Source organism: Carex rostrata, chromosome 25 (assembly GCF_964058835.1).
Source record: "Carex rostrata chromosome 25, lpCarRost1.2, whole genome shotgun sequence".
NCBI lineage: Eukaryota > Viridiplantae > Streptophyta > Magnoliopsida > Poales > Cyperaceae > Carex > Carex rostrata.
In genome coordinates this window covers 140,337-167,534 of record NC_135942.1, presented here as the reverse complement: position 1 = coordinate 167,534, position 27,198 = coordinate 140,337, and the positions used below count along the sequence as shown (strand labels likewise).

The 27,198-nt window shown below is 36.6% G+C and overlaps 1 long non-coding RNA gene across 1 annotated transcript in view; it reads left to right on the top strand.

The window, feature by feature from the left end:
- Positions 1-27,198, top strand: part of LOC144543647 (uncharacterized) — a 90,789-nt gene that overhangs the window by 19,127 nt on the left and 44,464 nt on the right. The gene's annotated exons all lie outside the window — the stretch shown is intronic.

Here is a 27,198-nt window from a genome sequence, read left to right as displayed (position 1 = left end):
TAAGTTTCCTTCACAATATATCCTTTCTTTTTTGTTGCACGGTTTCTTTCTTCTCCTTGTGGATGTTTCGTGTACATAACCAGTAGAAGTCAGCAAAAGCTGACTTAACCGTTACTTGTTTGAGATGATAGGTCTGTGTTATAGTTTTTTTTAGGTGGTTAAATCTCACAACCTTCACTCTTGGTTAGTACTGATAATTGAGTTGTACTTTTGATTTTGTAGATGGAGCTTTTCTTGAAGTGAGCTGCTTTCGTGGATCGGCACGCATGCGACAACCATGGTTTCCTACCGGTTTCGCTTGTTAGATAAGTTTCCTTCACAATATATCATTTTTTTTTTGTTGCACAGTTTCTTTCTTCTCCTTGTGGATGTTTCTTGTACATAACCGGTAGAAGTCAGCCAAAGCTGACTTGACCGTTACTTGTCTGAGCCGATATGTCTGTGTTATATTTTTTTTTAGGTGGCTAGATCTCACAACCTTCACTCTTGGTTAGTACTGATAATTGAGTTGTAATTTTGATTTTGTAGATAAAGCTTTTCTTGAAGTGAGCTGCTTTCGTGGATCGGCACGCATGCGACAACCATGGCTTCCTTCCGGTTTCTCTTGTCAGATAAGTTTCCTTCACAATATATCCTTTCGTTTTTGTTGCTGTAACGCTTCTGAATTCGGGTATTTTAAATTTAGAATCCAATTTGAATCAAAATAAAATAAGAATAATATATATAGTTCAGAAAATAAATAGCAAAACGTTTTATTAATTTACATGAAAGTTATATCTAAATTCTGCATATAAATTTTAATTATGCATTTCTTAGCCCAATTAGTAAGCCCAAATTAGAAAAATGCAATCCTAAGTTTAGCCCACATCCAATAATATAACCAACCAAAGTCCCTCCTCTCTTCTCATTCCCAATTGTTTCCTCTTCAAATTTTCCTGTAAGTTTTCTCTCTCTCTTTCTCTCTTCTTGGCCGCCCCCCCCTGATTCAAGTTAGAAGCCGCGTTATATATGTGATAATAACCGTCTGTTCGCATCTCTCTATTTCTTTCTTCCGCATCTTCGCCGATTCTGTATTCTTCTCAATTGTTTATTCCTTTTCTTCCGCCATAGTCACAGAGGTCATCAAACTCTATCCTTGTTGTCAATTTTTTTTATTTTATTTCTTTTTCATTCATATACTGACCAATCCGTGCAAACCAATGTTTTCAATTTCATTAAACTAATAGTTATTTGAGTTGCGTTTTGTTTGTTTCTGTTTGTTACATTCATTTGGAATTTGATTGTCTTATATTATATTTATATAAACATGCCTTGACTTAGATAGTCAGATACGTTTCAATTTTTGTATTTAATCAATGTAGAAACTTGTGTCGTTAGTTTTTGTCTGTTTGCATTTCAGATTTGAAATCGAATTATTTTATAATACATATGTATATATATATAAATTAATTTGATAATAGTCCGACAGTTAGTTTGGAATTCGACTATGTTATTAAATTTGTTTATATAAGTTAGATTATGGCAATAAATATATTTGATTATATCTTGAATGACAGTCAAATGAAAATATATAAGTACTAATTTAGAAACCGTGATACATGGTCTAGGTTCGAATTCTGAAGTAAGAAGTAACGTAGAGGCAGGGGTGAACAACCACACGACAACAGGTGCGGGTTCCTGGTCTTTTTACAAATAATAAAAAAAAAATGCATGGATTGAGGTAAGTAGTCCTTTTTCTTAATCTGGTGGATAAACTGCATGTTGTGAATGTCGAACAATCGTTTGAATTTGTGTAGAATTGCATGATAGGAACTCTTGATGCATGAAATTGAATTGATAGGAATTGAATTGGAAATTTGAGAATGGGGAACTTGAATGAATCGTTTTAAATTGGGGCCGTCCGTGTGAGGCGGCTCTGCATGTGTTTTTGAAAAGCGGGCTGTCCATGTGTGGCAGCCCAGTGTGTGAACAGGACAGAACAGAACAGAACAGAACAGAACAGAACGGGTCGCCAAATTCGCGGCGGTTCGCCGGATGGGCCCCCGAAATGGCCCATCTAGAGTGTGATAATCGGGTCGTCCTTGCGTGGCGATTCGCCGGGTTTTCATGTACGGGCATGGATTCCCAGAGTGTGGAATTTTAAAACCTTTTGAAATGAGTTAGAAAGGGGCGGGAATAAAAACTGGTTATTTTAAAGTGATTTGCATATCCGAATTGATAGGGACATGGGGAAAAATTCAAAAACCTTCTTTTTATGTTATTTGGGGGAATTAAATGCATTGATTTGTAAAAGCACCGGGCTGGAACTAAATCCCGCACTGAGAGTTAGTTCGATCTCTCACCGTACCACCTGTTATGTGGGTTCCAGGAAACGAAGAAGAAAGCATGGAGGAAGGCCGCGGGTGAGGAAATTAGCGGAAGTTGTTAAGATAGCCACTATCTGTTTATTTAATATTTGTATGAACAATATTTTGTGTGGACATGGCAGTGACTGTTTGACTAGCCATGTCTGACATATTGTCCCTTTTCTGTTTGTTTGTGAACTCCCTTTACTTTTAAATAAAGTGGCTTGTTGAATGTTTTTTTATTGGTGATGTATGTGATGTGCTTAACGCCTAGCGCATAAATGCGCGGCGGGTTGTCCGGGGGTGTGACAACTTAGTTGGTATCAGAGCCAGCACATACCACATCAATAAAATTTCCGCTAAGAGAGCGTTAGTAGCTAAAATCGGCAATAGAGTTTAGATATAAATATAGTTCTCATAATAGTAACAAGTTATATTTTTGTATAGCTACAGTATGAATCGTTTTGGAAGTACAACAAATATATATTTTCTATAGTACCACTAACCACTATAAATTGTAGTAATTGAACAAAGATAAATCTTTTTTTTTATTTAGATGGCACATCAGAATAGTAGACAGCCCATTTGGCTAAGGACGTTCCTAACGACTGCGGAAGCCAAGGAAATGGTAGGATGGGTTGACTTGTCCGGAATTACTGTCAACACTGCCATCTCCGTCAACTGTCCCTACTCCGCCATCTCACCCCATTTAGTGGAGGCTAGCGGATTCAGAGTGGAGGACACCGGAAGACGCCGTCTCTACGCAGGACTCGAGCACGATGAACAATACTGTCCGGATCTTCAAGTGAAGACGCAGAATAGACAATGGCGGGTAGACCCAATCGTGAGAGACACCGGAGTGTACGAGATGGTTCTAGGATTGGATTGGCTAAAAGAACACCACGTGCTGATAGACTGCGCGCACCGCAGCCTAGTGTTCTGGCCGCCACACGAGCAGCCGTTCAGGGCAGAAATGCGAACCATAGCTGGAGGTAGGAGCATGCTCATCGGGGAAAAACCCCAGAAGGAAGAAGAAGACCCCGCTATAAGAGCGGAAAGGGAAGCAGAACCATTCACAATGTCAGAGGTTCGGAACGACTGGACGTACCACGTTAGGAGGGATATACTTAAGGGATATTTTGAGACCGATTAGGGCACTTTAAATTTCGTAGTTATAACCCTTACATGTATTTAAATTCGGTTGAATGATTTAAATTGGCAGTTATATTCTAAAGGAATTAAAGTTTGACTGTAATTTTAAGTTTTTTTAATGGCAATTGTTTGCCTTGAGCTGAATAACCGTAAGTTTTAAGATGAACTCTAAGACTAATAACAATGCAAATACATATATGTATAAATCTTGGAGGAATCGAAATCTCACATCAGCAACACCCTTTTTCACAGCAAAAACAATAGATGGTGAGAGGAACTAGGACTAACACTGGCCCGAACGACGCAGAAGACGAAACTAGAGTTCCGCCCGAGAACCCTCAGTTGGATGCACTACTGCAAGGCCTGGAGCGAGTGACGAGGGTAGCCATGGATTATGAACAGCGACATCCTAGGGATGCCGACACGTTCTTTGAATACTACCGATCATTCACCTCGTTACGTCCCCCGACCTTCGATGGGACCGGCGACTTTGCCGCGGCAGAAAACTGGGTAGCAAATGTCAAGGACAAACTCCAAATCTTGAGAGCCCCTGAGGAACACCGGGTAGAACTAGCGACCCAATTACTGGAGGGTCATGCTCGATTCTGGTGGCAGGAGGTGAAACGTGGGTTGGGTGAAACCGACAGGGCAGGAAATTGGACCGAGTTCGAAGGCCAGTTCGAGCGGCGCTACATGGACACGATGTCAAGGGAGGCCCTCCGACAACAGTTTACAAGTTTGAAACAAGGAAATAACTCGGTGGCGGAGTATAACTCCAAGTTTGAAAATCTGATGAGATATGCACCGGATATTGTGCGAGACGACTTCCGCCTCCGACAGCAATACCTCGGGGGACTGAACCCCCGTTTTGCTCAGATCATTGACATTCCGGGAATCAACCGACTGTCAGAGTTAATGTTAAGGGCAACTACTGCGGAGTCATATGACAGCCGTATCAGTCAAGCTGGGGGATCAAGGAATGTACGACCCAAGATGGAGGAACCCATGAAATCGGCCCCAAATAGAGGTAATTTCGGGAATGCCCGGCCTAACTATCAGGCTAATCCAGCACCTCTGTGCAACTACTGTGGCCGTAACCATGCGTCGGAGCAATGCAGCTTCCGTTTGGGATTGTGTCATCGGTGTAACAAACCGGGGCATTTCATCAAGGACTGCCCAGTCACGCGAAGTTATCCCGGGCAGCAAATGGGAAATGCAGGTCCGCTTACACGAGCACCGCTTGGCAGAGGGACTAGTAGCTACAATCCTCCCAGTAACAACCGCAGTGGGAACCAAAAGGTGGGAATGCATGCGCATGATTGTTGCAATTGTGAGATGGGAGGAAGCCCGACTGATGAAGGTTATGAAGGAGAAGGTGTGGCCACTGACCTTCTGACTGGTATGTTTAAACTTTCTGGAATTCCTGTTTTCGTACTCATAGACACTGGGTGTAGTCACTCGGTTATAGCAAAAGAGTGGGTAGAAAAACACGGTGTACCAACTCGGAACTCGGGTAAATTGTTGAACATAAGTACCCCCGCATTGCAATATACCACCCCAGAACTTCGGAGCGTAGGGTTAAAACTCCAAATAGCGGGGAGGGAATTCCCGATAAACCCCATAGTCTCTAAGACGGGTCTCTACGATCTAATGTTGGGTCTTGAATGGCTCACTCGAAACGGCGTGACGGTTGACTGCCAAAAAGGGAAGATGGTCATTAACAGGACAGGTCTCCACGACCTCTCTGTTCGACTCAGGAAACGAGGGGGCGGGACCCCGACAATATCTGCCAGCCAGGCAAGAAGACTCATAGACAGTGGAAATTCCGCATTTATAGTCACCATAATGCAACTCGGGGCGGAAAAACCCGAGATAACGTCGGTACCTATCGTCTCGGAGTATACCGATGTGTTCCCAGAGGAGCTGCCAGGGATACCCCCTAATCGGGAAATCGAGTTCCATATAGACATACTCCCTGGTACCCGCCCAATCTCTAAGGCCCCGTACCGGATGGCACCGGCGGAGCTTAAAGAACTGAAGGCTCAGTTAGAAGAACTCTTAGGACTGGGGTTCGTACGACCAAGCACCTCGCCATGGGGCGCACCAGTGCTGTTCGTCAGGAAGAAAGACGGTAGCATGAGACTCTGCATCGACTACCGAGAATTGAACAAGGTCACAATCAAAAACAAGTACCCTCTTCCACGAATTGAAGACCTTTTTGATCAACTCCAAGGTGCTGCAGTATATTCCAAGATCGATTTGAGATCGGGGTACCATCAATTGAAGATTCAACCACAAGATGTAGAGAAATCAGCATTCCGTACCCGTTACGGACACTATGAATTTACTGTCATGCCATTCGGGTTAACCAATGCTCCGGCAGCATTCATGGATTTGATGAACCGAGTATTCCACGACTTACTGGATTGTTGTGTCATTGTTTTTATAGATGACATCCTGATCTATTCGAAGACTGAAGAAGACCATGCCAAGGATCTATGTACAGTGTTACAAAGGTTACGGGAACACCAATTGTACGCCAAATTCTCTAAGTGTGAATTTTGGATGAAAGAAGTTAAATTTTTGGGACACGTAGTAACAGGGGAAGGTATCCGGGTAGACCCAGATAAAATCAAAGCAGTGGTAGAATGGACCCAACCCAAAAGTGTGGCAGAGATACGCAGCTTCCTGGGGTTAGCGGGATACTACAGACGTTTCGTGCCTGGGTACTCAAAGACAGCCCGACCCATGACCCAGCTCCTACACAAAGGAACTACCTTCAAATGGACGGAGAGTCAAGAAGAGAGTTTCCAAACTTTGAAGAAACTACTAACCAGTGCCCCAGTATTAACATTGCCCAAACCTGATCAAGAGTTCACAGTGTATACTGACGCGTCAAAGAACGGCCTAGGGTGTGTCCTAATGCAAGACGGGCAAGTGATTGCTTACGGATCACGACAATTGAAGAACCATGAACAAAACTACCCCACACACGACCTAGAATTGGCAGCAGTAATTTTCGCACTCAAGTCATGGAGGCACTACCTCTATGGGGCGAAATGCCGAGTATTCACGGATCACCAAAGTCTAAAGTATGTGTTTACTCAAAAGGAATTGAACATGAGACAAAGAAGGTGGCTGGAGCTAATGAAAGACTATGATTTAGACATACAGTACTTGGCAGGGAAGGCAAATGTAGTGGCAGACGCACTCAGCCGGAAAGGGGCGACAAATTTGGCGGAAGCCATAACCCAAGAGACAGAACTGATCAAAGAGATGCGACAGATGAATTTGGGGGTGTGTGTATCAACCAGTTGGATTCAGGAACAAACTGACATTAAGGGAACCGCGAAGAATGCGGTACTCACCCTAGCAGCGATATCGGTACAGCCAGAACTGAAGACTCGAATCCGGGACGCGGACCAAGGCGACGAGCAACACCAAAGGTACCGGGAATTGGCCCGTACCAATCCAATGTCGACTTTCAAGGAAAATGAGGATGGGCTCCTCTATTTCAACCAGCGGGTGTGTGTGCCAGAACAAGGAGGACTGAGAAGTGAAATTCTGCGAGAAGCCCACGAGTCGGGATATACCATTCACCCGGGAGAGGTAAAGATGTATAAGGACCTTCGTACACAGTTTTGGTGGCCCAACATGAAGAAAGACGTGTCGGAGTTCGTTGCTAGGTGCATCACCTGCCAACAGGTGAAAGCCGAACGAAGGAAGATAGCAGGATTGCTATATCCAAACTCTAGAGCACAAATGAAGTTCCAGATTATTACCATGGATTTCATCACTGGGTTACCGCGTACCCAGAAGAGGTATGACTCAATCTGGGTCATTGTAGACACACTGACCAAGGTAGCTCATTTTATACCCCTACGAACCCCTACATCGGGTGGGGAGTTAGCAGAATTATTTCTTCAATGTCAGTTCAAATATCATGGAGTGCCTGAAACTATCATATCGGACCGGGATACTAGATTTACCTCGCATTTCTGGAAAAGCTTTCAGGAAGCAATGGGAACCCGACTCAATTTCAGTACTGCTCATCACCCCCAGACGGACGGTCAGTCAGAGCGAACAATCCAAACCTTAGAGGATATGCTGAGGGCGTGTGCCATTAATTTTCAAGGGTCCTGGGATGACCATTTGACAATGGCTGAGTTCGCATACAACAACAGCTACCATACTAGTATCGATATGACACCATCTGAAGCTTGGTGTGGGCACCGCTGGAAAACCCCATTGTGGTGGGGGAACAACGGGGAACAACTGCCAACAGGGCCAGAAATGGTAAAGGATTGCGCGGATAGGACTCAACTGATCCTAAACCGACTAGACACTGCCCGAGACAGACAGAAAAAGTATGCAGACTTGAGGAGACGACCACTAGAGTTCGAAATCGGGGATCATGTTTGGTTGAAGGTCTCTCCAAGGAGGGGAGTGAGACGTTTTGGCGTGGCTGGAAAACTGAGCCCGAGATACGTGGGGCCGTTTGAAATTCTTAGAAGAATCGGACCACTTGCATACGAACTGGCGCTACCTCCAACCCTAGATAAGGTACATCCAGTCTTCCACGTGTCTCAACTACGGAAATATATCCGAGATCCCTCCCACATCCTCGACTTTTCAAATCTGGGACTAGATGAAACTCTAGTGTATGAAGAACGACCCATGAAAATACTGGACACTAAGGAGATAAGTCTCCGACGTAAGACCATCAGACAAGTGTTAGTACAATGGGGACGTCACACCAACCGAGAAGCTACTTGGGAAATCGAAGAGACGATGCGCAACACGTACCCAAATTTGTTCGAAGAAATAGACGCCGAGGCTGTTCAGGGGACTGAACAGGATCTCCAAGGGGGGGAGGATGTAACGCTTCTGAATTCGGGTATTTTAAATTTAGAATCCAATTTGAATCAAAATAAAATAAGAATAATATATATAGTTCAGAAAATAAATAGCAAAACGTTTTATTAATTTACATGAAAGTTATATCTAAATTCTGCATATAAATTTTAATTATGCATTTCTTAGCCCAATTAGTAAGCCCAAATTAGAAAAATGCAATCCTAAGTTTAGCCCACATCCAATAATATAACCAACCAAAGTCCCTCCTCTCTTCTCATTCCCAATTGTTTCCTCTTCAAATTTTCCTGTAAGTTTTCTCTCTCTCTTTCTCTCTTCTTGGCCGCCCCCCCTGATTCAAGTTAGAAGCCGCGTTATATATGTGATAATAACCGTCTGTTCGCATCTCTCTATTTCTTTCTTCCGCATCTTCGCCGATTCTGTATTCTTCTCAATTGTTTATTCCTTTTCTTCCGCCATAGTCACAGAGGTCATCAAACTCTATCCTTGTTGTCAATTTTTTTTATTTTATTTCTTTTTCATTCATATACTGACCAATCCGTGCAAACCAATGTTTTCAATTTCATTAAACTAATAGTTATTTGAGTTGCGTTTTGTTTGTTTCTGTTTGTTACATTCATTTGGAATTTGATTGTCTTATATTATATTTATATAAACATGCCTTGACTTAGATAGTCAGATACGTTTCAATTTTTGTATTTAATCAATGTAGAAACTTGTGTCGTTAGTTTTTGTCTGTTTGCATTTCAGATTTGAAATCGAATTATTTTATAATACATATGTATATATATATAAATTAATTTGATAATAGTCCGACAGTTAGTTTGGAATTCGACTATGTTATTAAATTTGTTTATATAAGTTAGATTATGGCAATAAATATATTTGATTATATCTTGAATGACAGTCAAATGAAAATATATAAGTACTAATTTAGAAACCGTGATACATGGTCTAGGTTCGAATTCTGAAGTAAGAAGTAACGTAGAGGCAGGGGTGAACAACCACACGACAACAGGTGCGGGTTCCTGGTCTTTTTACAAATAATAAAAAAAAAATGCATGGATTGAGGTAAGTAGTCCTTTTTCTTAATCTGGTGGATAAACTGCATGTTGTGAATGTCGAACAATCGTTTGAATTTGTGTAGAATTGCATGATAGGAACTCTTGATGCATGAAATTGAATTGATAGGAATTGAATTGGAAATTTGAGAATGGGGAACTTGAATGAATCGTTTTAAATTGGGGCCGTCCGTGTGAGGCGGCTCTGCATGTGTTTTTGAAAAGCGGGCTGTCCATGTGTGGCAGCCCAGTGTGTGAACAGGACAGAACAGAACAGAACAGAACGGGTCGCCAAATTCGCGGCGGTTCGCCGGATGGGCCCCCGAAATGGCCCATCTAGAGTGTGATAATCGGGTCGTCCTTGCGTGGCGATTCGCCGGGTTTTCATGTACGGGCATGGATTCCCAGAGTGTGAAATTTTAAAACCTTTTGAAATGAGTTAGAAAGGGGCGGGAATAAAAACTGGTTATTTTAAAGTGATTTGCATATCCGAATTGATAGGGACATGGGGAAAAATTCAAAAACCTTATTTTTATGTTATTTGGGGGAATTAAATGCATTGATTTGTAAAAGCACCGGGCTGGAACTAAATCCCGCACTGAGAGTTAGTTCGATCTCTCACCGTACCACCTGTTATGTGGGTTCCAGGAAACGAAGAAGAAAGCATGGAGGAAGGCCGCGGGTGAGGAAATTAGCGGAAGTTGTTAAGATAGCCACTATCTGTTTATTTAATATTTGTATGAACAATATTTTGTGTGGACATGGCAGTGACTGTTTGACTAGCCATGTCTGACATATTGTCCCTTTTCTGTTTGTTTGTGAACTCCCTTTACTTTTAAATAAAGTGGCTTGTTGAATGTTTTTTTATTGGTGATGTATGTGATGTGCTTAACGCCTAGCGCATAAATGCGCGGCGGGTTGTCCGGGGGTGTGACAGTTGCACGGGTTTTTTTTTCTCCTTGTGAATGTTTTGTGTACATTACCGGTAGAAGTCAGCCAAAGCTGACTTGACCGTTACTTGTTTGAGTTGATAGGTCTATAGTTTTTCTTAGGTGGTCAGATCGCACAACATTCACTATTGGTTATTACTGATAATTGAATTCTACTTTTGATTTAGCAGATGGAGCTTTTTTTGAAGTGAACTGCTTTCTTGGATCTGCACGCATGCGACAAACATGGTTTCCTACCGATTTCGCTTGTCAGATAAGTTTCCTTCACAATATATCCTTTCGTTTTTGTTGCACGGGTTATTTCTTCTCCTTGTGAATGTTTTGTGTACATAACCGGTAGAAGTCAGCCAAAGCTGACTTGACCGTTACTTGTTTGAGTTGATAGGTCTATAGTTTTTTTTAGGTGGTTAGATCGCACAACATTCACTATTGGTTATTACTGATAATTGAATTCTACTTTCGATTTAGCAGATGGAGCTTTTTTTGAAGTGAACTGCTTTCTTGGATCTGCACGCATGCGACAAACATGGTTTCCTACCGGTTTTGCTTGTTAGATTAGTTTCCTTCACAATATATCCTTTCTTTTTTGTTGCACGGGTTATTTCTTCTCCTTGTGAATGTTTTGTGTACATAACCGGTAGAAGTCAGCCAAAGCTGACTTGACCGTTACTTGTTTGAGCTGATAGGTCTATAGTTTTTTTTAGGTGGTCAGATCTCACAACCTTCACTCTTGGTTATTACTGATAATTGAATTCTACTTTTGATTTAGCAGATGGAGCTTTGTTTGAAATGAGCTGCTTTCTTGGATCGGCACGCATGCGACAAACATGGCTTCCTTCCGGTTTCGCTTGTTAGATAAGTTTCCTTCACAATATATCTTGACTTTTTTGTTGCACGGGTTAGTTCTTCTCGTTGTGGATGTTTCGTGTACATAACCGGTAGAAGTCAGCCAAAGCTGCCTTGATCTTTACTTGTTTGAGCTGATAGGTCTGTGTTATAGTTTTTTTTAGGTGGTTAAATCTCACAACTTTCACTCTTGGTTAGTACTGATAATTGAGTTGTACTTTTGATTTTGTAGATGGAGCTTTTCTTGAAGTGAGCTGCTTTCGTGGATCGGCACGCATGCGACAACCATGGTTTCCAACCGGTTTCGCCTGTTAGATAAGTTTCCTTCACAATATATCCTGTCTTTTTTGTTGCACGGGTTATTTCTTCTCCTTGTGGATGTTTCGTGTACATAACCGGTAGAAGTCAGCCAAAGCTGACTTGACCGTTACTTGTTTGAGCAGATAGTTCAGTGTTATAGTTTTTTTTAGGTTGTTAGATCTCACAACCTTCGCTTCTGGTTAGTACTTATAATTGAGTTGTACTTTTGATTTTGTAGATTAAGCTTTTCTTGAAGTGAGCTGCTTTCGTGGATCGGCACGCATGCGACAACCATGGCTTCCTTCTGGTTTCGCTTGTCAGATAAGTTTCTTTCACAATATATCCTTTCTTTTTTGTTGCACGGGTTATTTTTTCTCCTTGTGAATGTTTGGTGTACATAACCGGTAGAAGTCAGCCAAAGCTGACTTGACCGTTACTTGTTTGAGTTGATAGGTCTATAGTTTTTTTTAGGTGGTCAGATCGCACAACCTTCACTCTTGGTTATTACTGATAATTGAATTCTACTTTTGATTTAGCAGATGGAGCTTTTTTTGAAGTGAGCTGCTTTCTTGGATCGGCACGCATGTGACAAACATGGCTTCCTTCCGGTTTCGCTTGTTAGATAAGTTTCCTTCACAATATATCCTTTCTTTTTTGTTGCACGGTTTCTTTCTACTCCTTGTGGATGTTTCGTGTACATAACCGGTAGAAGTCAGCAAAAGCTGACTTAACCGTTACTTGTTTGAGCTGATAGGTCTGTGTTATAGTTTTTTTTAGGTGGTTAAATCTCACAACCTTCACTCTTGGTTAGTACTGATAATTGAGTTGTACTTTTCATTTTGTAGATGGAGCTTTTCTTGAAGTGAGCTGCTTTCGTGGATCGGCACGCATGCGACAACCATGGTTTCCTACCGGTTTCGCTTGTGAGATAAGTTTCCTTCACAATATATCCTTTCTTTTTTGTTGCACGGGTTATTTCTTCTCGTTGTTGATGTTTTGGTGTACATAATCGGTAGAAGTCTACCAAAGCTGACTTGACCGTTACTTGTTTGAGCTGATAGGTCTATAGTTTTTTTTGTTGGTCATATCGCGCAACCTTCACTCTTAGTTAGTACTGATAATTGAATTCTTCTTTTGATTTTGCAGATAGAGTTTGTTTTGAAGTGAGCTGCTTTCTTGGATCGGCACGCATGCGACAAACATGGCTTCCTTCCGGTTTCGCTTGTTAGATAAGTTTCCTGCACAATATATCATTTCTTTTTTGTTGCACGGGTTATTTCTTCTCCTTGTGGATGTTTCGTGTACATAACCGGTAGAAGTCAGCCAAAGCTGCCTTGACCGTTACTTGTTTGAACCGATAGGTCTGTGTTATAGTTTTTTTTAGGTGGCTAGATCTCACAACCTTCACTCTTGGTTAGTACTGATAATTGAGTTGTAATTTTGATTTTGTAGATAAAGCTTTTCTTGAAGTGAGCTGCTTTCGTGGTTCGGCACGCATGCGACAACCATGGCTTCCTTCCGGTTTCGCTTGTCAGATAAATTTCCTTCACAATATATCCTTTCGTTTTTGTTGCACGGGTTTTTTTTTATCCTTGTGAATGTTTTGTGTAGATTACCGGTAGAAGTCAGCCAAAGCTGACTTGACCGTTACTTGTTTGAGTTGATAGGTCTATAGTTTTTTTTAGGTGGTTAGATCGCACAACATTCACTCTTGGTTATTACTGATAATTGAATTCTACTTTTGATTTAGCAGATGTAGCTTTTTTTGAAGTGAGCTGCTTTCTTGGATCGGCACGCATGCGACAAACATGGCTTCCTTCCGGTTTCGCTTGTTAGATAAGTATCCTTCACAATATATCCTTTCTTTTTTGTTGCACGGGTTATTTCTTCTCCTTGTGAATGTTTCGTGTACATAACCGGTAGAAGTCAGCTAAAGCTGACTTGACCGTTACTTGTTTGAGCTGATAGGTCTGTGTTATAGTTTTTTTTATGTGGTTAGATCTCACAACTTTCACTCTTGGTTAGTACTGATAATTGAGTTGTACTTTTGATTTTGTAGATGGAGCTTTTCTTGAAGTGAGCTGCTTTCGTGGATCGACACGCATGCGACAACCATGGCTTACTACCGGTTTCGCTTGTTAGATAAGTTTCCTTCACAATATATCCTTTCTTTTTTGTTGCACGGGTTATTTCTTCTCCTTGTGGATGTTTTGGTGTACATAACCGGTAAAAGTCAGCCAAAGCTGACTTGACCGTTACTTGTTTGAGCTGATAGGTCTATAGTTTTTTTAGGTGGCAGATCGCACAACATTTACTCTTGGTTAGTACTGATAATTGAATTCTACTTTTGATTTAGCAGATGAAGTTTTTTTTAAAGTGAACTGCTTTCTTGGATCGGCACGCATGCGACAACCATGGCTTCCTTCCGGTTTCGCTTTGCCTTGTTTCTGTATCGTGTACATAACCGGTAGAAGTCAGCCAAAGTTGACTTGACCGTTACTTGTTTGAGCTGATAGGTCTATGTTATAGTTTTTTTTCGGTGGTCAGATCTCACAACTTTCACTCTTGGTTAGTACCGATAGTTGAGTTGTACTTTTGTTTATGTAGATGGAGCTTTTCTTAAATTAGGCTGCTTTCATCGAACGACACGCTTCCATTAACTATTGCTTCCTTGCGGTTTCGCTTGTAAGATAAGTTTCCTGCACAGCATATCCTTTCTTTTTTGTTGCACGGCTTATTTCTTCTCCTTGTAGCTATTTCGTGTAGATAACTGGTAGAAGTCAGCCAAAGCTGACTTCACCATTACTTCTTTGAGCTGATAGGTCTATGTTATAGTTTTTTTTCGGTGGTCAGATCTCACAACCTTCACTCTTGGTTAGTACCGATAATTGAGTTGTACTTTTGTTTATGTAGATGGAGCTTTTCTGAAAGTAGGCTGCTTTCTTGGAACGACACGTATGCAATTACCATGGCTTCGTTGCAGTTTCGCTTGTAAGATAAGTTTCCTTCATAACATATCCTTTCTATTTTTGTTGCATGGCTTATTTCTTCTCCTTGTGGCTATTTCGCGTACATAACCGGTTGAAGTCAGCCAAAGCTGACTTGACCGTTACTTGTTTGAGCTAATAGGTCTATGTTATAGTTATTGTTAAGTGGTCAGATCTCACAACCTTCACTCTTGGTTAGTATCGATAATTGAGTTGTACTTTTGTTTATGTAGATGAAGTTTTTCTTGAATTGGGCTGCTTTCTTGGAACGGCACGCATGCAACAACCATAACTTTCTTGCAATTTCGCTTGTAAGATAAGTGTCCTGCACAATATATCCCTTCTTTTCTTAGAACGACACTCATCTAACAAACATGGCTTCCTTGCAGTTTCACTTGTAAGATAAGTTTTCTTCACATTATATCCTTTATTTTTTTGTTGCACGGCTTATTTCCTACCCTTGTTTTTGTATCGTGTACATAACCGGTAGAAGTCATCCAAAGCGGACTTGGCCGTTACTTGTTTGAGCTGATAGGTTTATGTTATAGTTTTATTTAGGTGGTCAGATCTCACAACCTTCACTCTTGGTTACTTCCGATAATTGAGTTGTCAGGAAAAACTGACTTGGTCGTTACTTGTTTGAGCTGATAAGTCTATGTTATAGTTTTTTTTAGGTGGTCAGATTTCACAACCTTCACTCTTGGTTAGTATTGATAATTGAGTTGTACTTTTGTTTATGTAGATGTAGCTTTTCTTGAAGTGGGCTGCTTTCTTTGAACGGCACGCATCTAACAAACATGGCTTCCTTGCGGTTTTACTTGTAAAATAAGTATCCTACACAATATATCCCTTCCTGTTTTGTTGCACAGGTTATTTCTTCTCCTTTTGGATGTTTCGTGTACATAACCGGTAGAAGTCAGCCAAAGCTGACTTGACCGTTACTTGTTTGAGCTGATTGGTCTAAGTTATAGTTTTTTTTTAGGTGGTCAGCTCTCACAACCTTCACTCTTGGTTAGTACCGATAATTGAGTTGTACTTTTGTTTATGTAGATGAAGCTTTTCTTGAAGTAGGTTGCTTTCTTGGAACGGCACGTATTCAACAAACATGACTTCCTTGCGATTTCAGTTGTAAGATAAGTTTCCTGCGCAATATATCCCTTTCTTCTTTTGTTGCACAACTTATTTCTTCTCCTTGTGACATAACCGGTAGAAGTTTGCCGAAGCTGACTTGATTGTTACTTGTTTGAGCTGATAGGTCTATGTTATAGTTTTTTTTAGGTGGTTAGCTCTCACAACCTTCACTCTTGGTTAGTGCTGATAATTGAGTTGTACTTTTATTTATGTTGATGGAGCTTTTTTTGAGGTGGGTTGTTTTTTTTGAACGGAATGCATCTAACAAACATGACTTCCTTGCGGTTTCACTTGTAAGATAAGTTTCCTGCACAATATATTATATTTTTTGTTGCACGGCTTATTTCTTCTCCTTGTGGCTGTTTCATGTACCTGATCAGTAGATGTCAGCCAAAGCTGAATTGGCCGTTACTTTTTTGAGCTAATTGGTCTATGGTATAGTTTTTTTTTAAGTGGTCAGATCTCACAACATTCACTCTTGGTTAGTACCAATATTTGAGTTTTACTTTTATTTATGTAGATAGAGCTTTTCTTGAAGTGGGCTGATTTCTTAGAACGACACGCATGCAACCACCATGACTTCCTTGCGGTTTCGCTTGTAAGATAAGTTTTCTTCACAATATATTCTTTTTTTTTGTTGCACGGCTTATTTCTTCCCCTTGTGGCTGTTTCGTGTTGCTGACCAGTAGAAGTCATCCAATGTTGACTTGGCCGTTATTTGTTTTAGCTGATAGGTCTCTATTATAGTTTTTTTTAGGTGATCAGATCTCACAACCTTCACTCTTTGTTAATACCGATATTTGAGTTGTATTTTTGTTTATGTAGATGAGGCATTTCTTTAACAACCATTCAAATAGACCAGATTAATCCACACAAATTCACATCAAATTATGCACGCATATTTAACTAGCAATAGCATGTCGGTCTAGGTTATCCATAAAACCAATCACATCATATTCACACATGTGTAATCTCTGTCACAGGTGATTTCCACATTCTCATAACACAATTCTTTTAGGAAGCAGCTAACAGTCCCCCAACTCCAGTTCCCCAAAAATCCCCGGAGATTTTCAACTAATTCTGTAAACATCAATACTAAATCCTGTAAACATCAATACTAAATCCTGTAAACATCAATACTAAATCCTGTAAACTAATTCAACAAATCCTGTAAACATAAAAACGCATGAAAGCTGTTAAAAACGCGTGACAGCTGTTGAAAACGCGTGACAGCTATTGGGGACCACCTTATGTGAACATACACATAATATCCTGTAAACATACACATATTATCCTGTAAACATACACATGTTATCCTATAAATATACACATATAATTCTGTAAACATTACCTTTTATTTCTGTGAACATACACATAATATCATGTAAACATACACATATTATCCTGTAAACATACACATATTATCCTATAAACATACACATATAATTCTGTAAACATACATAGTTTACTTGAAATTATAGCAGTTAAAATTATGGCAGTTGTAGCAGTTAAAAACGCGTCAGAACTAAGCTAAAAAAGGAAGGCTTTTATACACGGAGATTTTTGGGGGACTGTAGCCCAGGGGACATTACCTTTTCTTATTCTTTTAATCCGCCAATCCAATGGGAAATCCATCCAACATTGGAAGACCGCCAACCCACTGGGAAATCCATCAAACAGTGAGAGACTACAATCACATATCAAATTCTAACCTCAGACCCGCTATCCTGTTAAATATACCATCATAATTCAATATGCAACATATACCAATATTCAAATCAACCATACAAAACGAAAACACAGTTATAAAGAAGTCCGGTTACCTGATAGCAAGATTTTCAGAACTTCAAATCGGATTTCAACAACTCAAAATCACTGCGACGTAGTCAGAATACGAATGAGACGGACAATCGATCAATAATTGAAATTAGAATTTTGGAAATTGAAATAAAATGAGAAAGGATTACTGACATATGAGATATGCGTTGACTGGAATGACCATCATTGACAATCCAGTTGAAGATATAATTCATGGAGATATATCATAATAGTATTTAATTTTATGAAAAGAGAATAAAGTAGAAGGCAGGAGAAGGAATTTCACATGGTGTGAGCTTTAATGAATCAAAGGGTATATATGAGTTCTTATTTATAGGAGTCGGTTTAATTCAAAGGGTGCGTGGATGAATTAGAAAGGATGCGTTTAGGGGACACGGTTATTTATAAAATTAAACTCCCGAAAGTACAGTGAAATGGTGGTTATTGCCAAATTGGAAATTAAACATAATAGCATTTGTAACCTTGTTTTATTAAAGCTATAAAGGATGAAGATATATATAAAGTAAACTATATATATATAGTGTAGCACTTACATACCATAATTATTCAAAATAGAGTTGTACAGTATATTAATTAAATCTGATAGAGATGATGATAATGTTATGATTATACTAACAGTGATTGAATCAGAGAAACATGAGCATTAATGACTAAAATTATTTTATTCATTTTTTTTTTCAAAGACAATCTAGTGTTGTATAAATAAAATATGTTTTCAAAACATCATATAATCTTTATTATAATATAAAAAAAATTTGTTACCAAAAATAATAATAACTTTTTTTTTTTCGGGATGTTACACAGGGTCTCAAACGAATTGTTACGACATGGAGATGACAGATTTATCGTTAATTTTGTCATTTTGAGACTGTGTGGATGAAAATCTGAGAAAGATATATTTTTTATCTATCTTCAAACTTTCGAATAATAGTTATTCCAACATTTACAAAAAATAGATAATAACAACTGTTCTAACTATTTCGATAGCAAAACTGTTATATGTGTGCACATTGTTATTCCAAATAGCTCATATTTTTAGTGCATCCAAACACATCCTTAACACACAACTACCATCGCTATGGATGCATATCACTTTTTTTAAAATCCAAACTGTTGATGTGAACTGTTTAACGTTTTCTTCATATAAAAATGTACTTGCAGATTAATTTTACATAATTTTATATTTCTTTTTTTCAGATAAGGGGAAAACCAAATTATGGACCATCCAACATTAGCAATTTTCTATCTATAAAAAAAACAATTTTTTTTATATAAAAATCATATTTCACAATTTGAATCAACTATCTAAATTTTAAAAAATAAGGAGAAATTTCACGTATGCCCCTCAAAAACTTCAAAATTACGTATTTTCCCCTCTAAAATTCATAATATCATATTTACCCTTCTAAATTTTCAAAAGTCACAAATTTACTCAATTAATCAATAACTAAAATTAACTATGGTTAATATTCTTTAAAATATAATTAATCACCTAATCCCTAATCCATGTCCTTCTCCTTCCATTGAATGGCTCCCATAAAAGGATTTTGGAAATTTTGGGGCATTTGGAAAAGACATGAGCCAGCTTCCTTTTTTGGATTCTAATAGATGTAAGACTAGATAATCCCAATTTGCGGTGGCAGCTCTCGAATCAATTCTTGGATGGTCTTTTAGTCAAAGCTTTTTATATTTGAGAAATGGAATTATGTTGTTGGCTTGGTTTGTCTCCATCGGTTGCCATGGAGCCTTTAGGTGCAATGCAAAATGGAGAATTGGTTGCGAATTGAGAAAAATGAGAGGAAATTCAAAGAGACTGGAAACAAAGCAGGAAACTTGATTAATTGCTTGAAGCTAGCTAGAAGCTGACCTTCAAATTGATTGTGAAGAGAATCCAAACAAAGATGAAAAGGAGTTGGAAGGATCGAACGAAACTTGTTCTTTTTAATATTCTCACAGCTAGCAACCAAAAGAGATCCGCTCCATCTGCCATGGCCACCAGAGAAGGAGAAGGAGAAGGAGAAGGAGAAGGAGAAGGAGAAGGAAGAGGGTAAATATCAAGTATCAAGGAGAAGGAGAATATCAAGTATATATGATTAATTTGAGTTATTGATTAATTGAGTAAATTTGTGAATTTTGAAAATTTAAAAGGGTAAATATGATATTATGAACTTAATTTAGAGGAGAAAATATGTAAATCAGAGTCGTTAAATCCAACGACTGCGATATGCAGCTGTGCGCTAATTAGAGAGATATCTCCAATCAAAATCTCAACCGTTCATGATTCACCAATTGTTCCAGTATCGAAAGTACGTATGTACCACTACAATCTACCAATAATTTAAAAAATTGCATAATCTAAAACAGAACAACACAAAACACGCTATATATATATAGCTACACTGGTTATTTTGTTGTATACAATTTATTTATATTATATATATATATTGAAATAATTATAATTAATATATAAGTATACAATTTTATTATTATCGGTCCGTATCCGATCTATTTACACTCCAGCATCTTAGTACTTCTATTATTTTGTTGTAAACAAAACATTGTTGAAGTTATTGACGTCTGAGTTCTAAAATTATACCTCGATCGATGATCTTGGAGCCATTCCCATTCCACTGTAGCTAGGCATGGAAAAATTAATATGAGGGACAAATCCAGTTCTTCCTTAATTCACTCAAAGGGTCAAACTTAGATAAAGTAATACTTACAGATCTTATTTTAGAATATTTCAAATATACTGTTAAAGCTGACTACAAAAACGAGATTAGAGTTTAAATTTTTTCAAAGACTTGAGCTGTAAATTGAACTTCATAATTTGTATAGATGTTTGATTGATTGACAGATTCAAATTCTAAATTTCTTATATATTAGAACTGTACTTTTGTGGGGTTTTATTTTGTGTTTAACTAGATAGATCGCTTGACATCATCACAGAGATGCAAAGTATATATGCATGATGACAACCACTTAATTTCTTTAAAATTAGTACCTAAAATTTAGAAAATTTATATTATTACACTCCATGATCTACACTCTTATTTATATCGGAAGCACAATTGTTTATACTTAATTAATTAGTATATATACGAGATCAAAAGGGTTCATGTGTCACTCTTGGCTGATAAAGGCTGAGATCTTCACCAATTCTTCGAGTGTCAGTCACATCGTGGAACGGTTGAGAACAGCAACAAAGCCTTATTAATGAACAAACACACAACCAGCAAGCGTCAGCCACTAAATATGAACAAAACAATAAAAATGAAATATGTCAAAACAAACAACCATCTTACCATTACTATATATATATATATATATGTTTACCCGGCCAAATGCTAACCAGTTGTGCACACATCCATCGCCTCGCCAGTCGCCAGTCGCCGCTTCCTGACTTAATTTGCCTTGTCGGCAAATGTTGTTCTTTTGTTGCATTAATATATATGTATATATATATAGTCTTTCTAGGCTCCGGTCCTAAGACTAAGGCTAAGGCTGATCTCCCGTTCCACCATATATATATATATACTAATTCTATAATCAAACCAGATATATATATTGACGTACTATATATATATTCAGGATGAGGTCCAAATTAAAACCTTTTTAAATTAATTCCATATGTGAACTCCCAAAGGATATTAATATTGGTCTACACTTTAATTTCATCCCACATTCAACCATATTAGCTAGCTAGCTAGGTTTATACCTTGATAAGAAAATGAAATCAAGTCAGACAATATTACACACGTACCTACTTCATCTGAAACCTGAATAATTTAATTTATTTTCAAATTCAACAAATTTAACAACACAAACTACTTAATTAAACTTAATTTCCACCAACATGAATTAATTAACACCAAAGTCAATTAATATCGATTTAGTATAAAATATTAACATGTCTTGGATTACAGTTTAAATCAGATACCAAGTAAACCAAATTTGTGTAGCACCTCCCTTTTTAGTTTTAGTACTTAGTAGTACTAGGATTCACATCTCTTTAGATAGTTGGAAAATCACTCCTCTTGGATGATCCATAATTTTTTGTTTCTAATTGTCTAAAAAAATAGTAAAGATATTAAAAATATATATATAAAATTTGATTTTCAATTATATTTTCATATGGTTATAATGTTGAACGGTTCGGATTAATTATTTAAACTTTGAAAATGGAGTTATGAATTCAATGCACGGACCAATCCGCACATTGCAATGTACTAAAGATTGATATAGAGATTTTTTTTTTCACTTGCACATTTTGATAAATCTAAGCTATGTTGGAAAATTTTACAAACTAATTGCTTTAAAAAAATTGAAACAAAATACCCTCTCTAATTTTCTTGACAAAATACCACCCCTCTCAATTAATATTACTCTTAATTATTTTATTTATTTAAACAAGAACATTCAATTACCAAAATTTACTAATTAGTTTGTCAAATTACTATTAATTTTTAAATTAAAAAATGTTGACGAAAAATAAATGAGAAATTATTAAATTATCTTCCCAAATAAATTGTAAATTAAAAAGTGGAACATTGGTGCTTTTGTAGATTTAGTGATTTACTAAGATGCTTTGTTACTTGGATACTCCATATTAGCACAAGGGGGCAGCCCCCCTCCCTTCAAATTTTGACTTTTAGTGGTGATCTATTGGTTCCGATCAACATAAAATTTACCAAAATTGAAATGCGATATTTTTTTATGAGCACATAGAAAAAATAATATAGATCACATCTAATAGTTTTATTTTGACTTTTAAGTTTTAAATTTTGAGTTATTAAAGTTTTTAAAAATGGAGGCATGGTGGAGATACTAAAAATGGAGGCATTTGAACCCTCCTTATATATATATATATATATAGGGAGAGAAAGAGAGAGAGAGAGATGGACTATGTTGAGTTGCGAAGTAAGGATCTTATTTTACTTCACGCTCATATATCTGTTTTCAAAGACTAAATAGTCGATCCGAACCACTCAACATGATATCCGTATTGAAATGTGCTTCGAGACTAAATTTTATGTTTTTTTTCAAAATTTTTTACTAACTTACTAACTTTAGATATGTAGACATTGATGTTTTTAGATGGATTTTGGACCATAAAAAATAATGATTTTGAAATATTCTAAAAATATAGTAAACAATTTAAAAAAAAATGTAAAATTTGGTCTCCTAGCACATTTCAATATGGAGATCATATTGAGCGGTTCGGATTATCTCTTTAAAATTTCAAATATAAAAAATATGAACATGAACTAAAACAAAATCTTTACTTCGCAACTCACCATAACAGAAGAATTAATCAAATTCAAAGTAAGTAAGAAGAAGAAAAAACATATATAAAAAAAGTTGGATGTATGTCCAAGCTAAAATAAAACTACAATACATGATTTTATAAAACTTATTATCACACACTATCACATGAAAAAAAATCAATATGAAAATAAATATTCACTGGGATAAATTGGAATAAACGGAAATAAACGAGAATAAATGGATGATTGAAAGATAAAACGGTCGATTAATCGGAAAAAACGGCCGATTAATCATTTTCATCTGCAAATAGGTATCTGTTAAGTGTATTCGTAACAGTTTAATTGTCGTTAACGATTAAACGACTGTTTAATCGGTCGTTAAGACCGTTTTTTACAACACTGGTTTTGAGTAACTTGTTAGAACAACTTATTCAAAGAAGAAGATAAACTTGCAAATTTGGAATTAAGTTGTGAAGAAATAGTTCGATTGCTCAAAGGGTTACACTATTCAGGATCCAAGATTTCTAAATCCCTTATTTTGAACACATGTTATATTTTATAGTACTATGACATTACTCTAAATTATATAAATTTTATCAAGGTTCTTAAATAGCGTTTATAGCGGCATAGCGGGGAGACAAAATAAAAAACTTTAGCGAATAGCGCAACTATAGCGAAAGCTATCATAAATAATATTTTTTTATTTCAAAAATTATATTTTATATTTCTACTAATAGTAATCATGTCTCATCAAGAAAAAAAAATATCAAATTGATTAAAAAGTTCTAATATTCATATTGAACCAATACAAAGTTCAAATTGTCATTCAAAATATCTCTTATTCAAAAATTATTGATATATTTTATATTCAAAATATACCACTACCATATATTAATGCATGATACAAAATTTAATTGATATAACAGTATAGCCCGCACATGTTCCATTGTATTGATATAGCTTGATAAAGTAGAAAAAACCCATCTGGACATTAAGGTCCATTAAAATTGTAAAATCATAAACCCATGTAGCATAGCGGACCGCTATTGCAGCTACACGCTATAGCGGCCGTAGCTCGATTAACGCAGTTTTACCTCGTAACTTAGCGTTCTAGGTCCAAAACCATTATAGCTTCGCTATAGCTAGCTATTTAGAACACTGATTTTTATACATATATATTTTTTTAACATAAAGTTAATTGACTCCATCCCTTCTACCTAAATCTGCCACTGAATATAGCGGGAAAAAAAAAGTAAACTTAAGAATTATTTTTGATAAAAACAATTTATACATGGGATCATGTTCAACACTACGAAATTATAAGGGGCCAGTAAAAAAGCGGGGTATTAAAATTGTGCGGACCGGTAAGGATCGTGTGGAGCCCAGCCTACAGAGAAACAATTGGGATCCGACTCTGCTGCTTTTCTTTGAGAAAATCAGCGTCGTCCTTGTCTCCAATCCTAGTCGTTCAACTTAATCCCACGGTTTAAATTGGTTCTTCTATTTTAATAATATTTTTGGTCTGCCCCAAATGAATTTCTGAAAAGTTTTCACGTGCCTCTCCCATGCTTTTTTCCTCTTCTTCTCTTCGTTTCATGCATGGTTTCACCTTCTCCCTACGCTCATGCTCTCAATCGTTCGTTGCTTCACCTTCTCTCTGTGCTCCCGCTCTCAATCACCCGTCGAGATTCTTTCTTCTCTCCCTCCCGCTCTCAATCCCCTTCTCCACTCTAAGCTTATGAGTTTTTTTTTTTTTTTTTTTTTCACATCTTCTTCTTGTTTTTTTATTTCTCTCTGCGCTCCATTGTAAACTTATCATTCACATATTTTTTTTTCAAAATTAGAAACAGGGACATATCACTTAACCTGCTTATTTTATTCAAAATATCTAAATTAAAAACAGATTCTTTGTTGTTGCTTTCTTTTTGTTTTCTTTTTATCATTATTTAGTATTTTTATTGAACCGACATCATGTTCTTTGGTACCAATGACATGGAGTTTCATTTAGTTAACATTTAGTTAACCTTTTTATTATTCAACCCGAAATTAATTAGCCTGTTCTGGTTAATTATCTGATAAATTCAAAAATTATAAGCAAGCTTTAAGCGTGCATATCTGATTATTACCTGTTTGCTCTGATTTTAAAAGATTAATTATATGCAAAGGCATTTGAGTCTTTTTATTAAAATGGACTGCTTAATATATCAGTAAACATCTGTTCATTTTTTGTACTGGTACCGAGAAGGTCTGGATCGGTACAAGGGCTTGGAACTGGAAACTAGTTTATTTTTTTGGTCTTAATAGAAATTTACAGTCTTTTTTTATTAAATTAATGCATTCCAGAAGAAATAACTGACATTTCAAGATTAATTCACAAAAGGGATTTGTTGAGATTTAGCTTGTCAGAACAAAGAAAATGCACCTAAGTCCTTACTATTTTTGTTATTACGTATTGTAATAGACTGCTAAGATCGTAACAGCTAGATATTGAAAATCATAGAATGCTTGATGATTAATGGCTCATTTACATTAGTCTTTTCATATCCATGAACCAAAGCATTCTTATTTCATTTACATGCAAGATCTGAGAACTCAATAAGTTGGATTATGTCTCAGTGCCATGTTTTCATAGCTAAATCCAGTTCTGAGTTCTGACCATGGATTGGTACAGAACTGGTACAAGGCTAGGTTGAACTAGAAAAAAAGAAGAGAAATATGGATCCTTAATTTATTTCATTGATTCTATAAAATATTCAATTATTGATTAGCAGCAATGCTTGCTTGAATTGGTTCGAAGCAATGAATGGATAAGAAAGATACATAGATATCAGACAGCCTCCTAATTTCGCTTTGCTTAACTGGTTATGATATTCATGTATCCTAAACTCTAAAGAAATTGTAATGCAGAAAGCAGGTTAAGCCTTTGGAATTTGTGCAAAGACTTTTCTGCAGCAGAGCAGAGTCATGAGTGTCAAATGTCAGGTATGGAATTCAAGGTTAATTAATTAAGCTTTTGGAATTTGTAAATATTGGCGATATATGCGAGAATTAATTTTGAAGGTTGAAAGTCTTTGCACGTTGGTCTTCGTCAAAATATATATGTCATTATATATAACTGCTGATGCATCATATATTAAATATTAATATCATGCATGCCATTAGTTCCAATTGGACGGTGAATTGCCTTAATAATTGGAATTTAAATTAATTACGTTAAAATTGTAAGTGCATCAATCATAGAATATTAAATTAAATTAAATTAAATTACGTGAAAATTGTTTTTAACTCGGTTCCTTTTTTTTTTAATCAAATGTGGGTAATGGTAATTCTAAAACTTTTTGGATAATTTTTACCTTATTTAATTCAGTAACTATTGTCAGTGTATTTTCTTAATTAATTAATTATGTCTCTTTTCTTTGATATATATAATATATTTTAGAACGATGTATATATATATTGTTAGTACAAATATATATGTCACAATTTATCTAATGACTTGTTTACAACTTTGATGGAACTTTTCTCTCTTTTAATGTTGATGGTTATTACGGCTTTTGGTGGAGAGTCTTTTCTATTTTCTATGTTTCTTCTTCTTTTTGCACGGAATATTGTGTTAATTGGACGGTGCAACATTATTCTTTTCAAATATACATAATATTTATTATTAGTGTAAATCCTCCCATTACTTCAATCATATTTAGTTAATTATATGAGTTAGTTGAAGTATTTTTATTATAAAAAATGAATTTTTTTTTTTTAATAAAATCATAAACTTATCTTTGACAATAAGCAAAAAAAAAAAAAAAAAAAAAATCTACATGTGACATGTATCATCAATAAAACATTATATAATGATAAAACCATGTATGAAAAACAATAGAAAAAAAATGTATAGAACCTTGTAATTTGGACGAAATTTCACTTTTATTTTTTATAACCGATAACAAACACAAACCATGAGAACTTGAAATATTTTGTTATTTTGATTCAGTAATTTTATATCATATTTTAATAACACTAATAACCAAAATAATTATAATGTAGCATAAAATCCAAATGGTTTAAAATTAAAATTGAAACAAGAACAATTTAAATAACTATTTAATATGATTCACTCCTCTTCGTAAAATGCAAAATATGTGGTTGTAATTTAGTGGTTAGAATTTCAATTTGTGGTCATCGAAACCCGGAGATTTTTTTTAAAATAGAATTAATTTTAATAAATTTGAAGGAACAAGTACAGAAGAGGAGTTAGATTTTATAAAAAGCAGCTATACTGATATTTTGCCAAAGCTAATTTTTATAAATTAAATTCAACTTCTCTACATTTGTTCCATTTAAATCATTAAGATTAGTTATATCTTTTTTATAAAAAAAAATCGAGACCTGGGGCTCAAGTTCCAGTCACAACACATTTTACATTTTACATTTTATGCCAACCACCC